The sequence below is a fragment of the Chinchilla lanigera genome, unplaced genomic scaffold, assembly GCF_000276665.1.
Source record: "Chinchilla lanigera isolate Chin_1 unplaced genomic scaffold, ChiLan1.0 scaffold00097, whole genome shotgun sequence".
Classification (NCBI taxonomy): domain Eukaryota; kingdom Metazoa; phylum Chordata; class Mammalia; order Rodentia; family Chinchillidae; genus Chinchilla; species Chinchilla lanigera.
This window is the reverse complement of record NW_004955498.1, coordinates 5,614,383-5,615,992: the sequence shown is the minus strand read 5'-3', so window position 1 is coordinate 5,615,992 and position 1,610 is coordinate 5,614,383. Positions and strand designations below refer to the sequence as shown.

Here is a 1,610-nt window from a genome sequence, read left to right as displayed (position 1 = left end):
AAGACTCATGGTGGCTTTACCACTGGGCTCTGGGGCCAGCTCAGGAGGAAGTCCCAGGGTCCCTCATGGGATCACATTCAGCTAGGGTCAGGGTGAGCTCTGGCAGGGTTCAGAGCCTTGCTGGTACCTGTTTCCCTTGGCGTGGTGGTGACGTAACTATGAGTTATGACCAGGAAAGTTTTAAGACTCTTTCTACCCGTCTGGAGCACAGAAGATCACAGGTGTTGTTAGGTCACCATGTGGACAGGTCCTGGCAGGCAGGGATGCATGTCGTGTGTGCACGTGACTCCACTGTGCTTTGCAGTGCGATGCAGGTACTTATGTGGGCCCTGTCCTGGCGGCTTAGTGGGTCTGTGCTACACTGAAGGCACTGGAGGTGACGTGTGTACGTAAGCTGGACGTGGTCCTGAGCCCAGGTGAGGAAGAGCCTCTGAAGTCTGACTTGCCCCTGGACTCTATTGTGTGCCCCCCATGCAGGTCACAACTGTAAAAACTCCAAGTCTCTTACAGTCCCAGTCTCACCAGCCAATCCCCATGGCCCTGGCCTTGTGCATTCATCTCCCAGCCTGCTATTCCTTGCCATTCCTCAGGGGGAAAACACTTGTCCTCCATGGGCGAGTTTTGAGAATTTGAAAGCAAATGTGCCTGTCCTTTTGGGGACTGTGACCTTTTCCACAATGGTTCCCAACACCAGGAGCTTCTGCTGCACAGGTTGTAGGTGGTCAGTTGTCACAGTCAACTCTTGGGCTCCTCGTCACGGGGTTCCTCTTCCTTCTAAGCTGTGAATCTCAGGTATGGTTTTACTGTGATCCCTCACCTCCTTGACAGGATGAAGAGAAGAGTAGCTGATAAATCCTCTCTGAGACAGGTGGGGAGTGAGCTGCAAGAATCCACCATAGCAACCAGCGGGACCCTTGTGTGCCAAGACTATGTGGGACACCAGTGTAAATGCAGCGTTTGGACTGGACATGTGCTGCTCTGCAAAAATAAACATGATAAGTGCAGCATTTCCTCCTTTCCACCCCAGGTTATCTCCGGCTTGTGTGGTACAAACTTTAGCACCACACCATTCCCTGGGATAAATCGGGGACCAAGCAAATACTCCAGCAGCTTATTGCTTGAATGAATTCCCCCAGATGTCCTCTCTTCCTTCTCCTGAATGTCATTTTTGTAAAAGCAGACAAGAGCAGAGAAACTGAAATCAAAGCAGATTTGAGAGGAGTTTGAGAATACTTGAGCCATCGTAACATAAGGGGATGTTCCAGAGGGGCGAGACATAGGACCTTACAAAAGGCAACAACCATGGGGCTTGCAGATGAGATTTTGAAATACTAATGTAACCCAAGGTGAGTAATAACAAGGGTGACCTTGCTGCGGGACTGATAGTGCTGGGCAGATGTTCTTGCAAAGCAATGCAGTGTGCCATCAAAATATGGTGAATCTTTCAATTGAAAAGAAGTATTACAGTGAAAGACACATTGTCATTAACCTCCCTCAAACAAATCTTTCTTGCTTCTAATACAGTAATCCCATTATTCTCCTCATTCTCTGAAGCAGCCCTGTGTGTCCTCCTTCATCAGGATCTTCAGTTGTGCTCTCCGGGCTGCCTT

The 1,610-nt window shown here is 49.5% G+C and overlaps 1 protein-coding gene across 1 annotated transcript in view; it reads left to right on the top strand.

Annotated features, from left to right (window-relative positions):
- The first annotated feature begins 1,279 nt into the window (after nucleotides 1–1,279).
- Nucleotides 1,280–1,610, top strand: part of LOC102027876 (melanoma-associated antigen 10-like) — a 10,311-nt gene continuing 9,980 nt past the window's right edge. The window contains exon 1 of the mRNA XM_013505540.1: nucleotides 1,280–1,346. The gene's annotated coding sequence lies outside the window, so the exon portion shown is untranslated. The remainder of the gene's footprint in view (nucleotides 1,347–1,610) is intronic.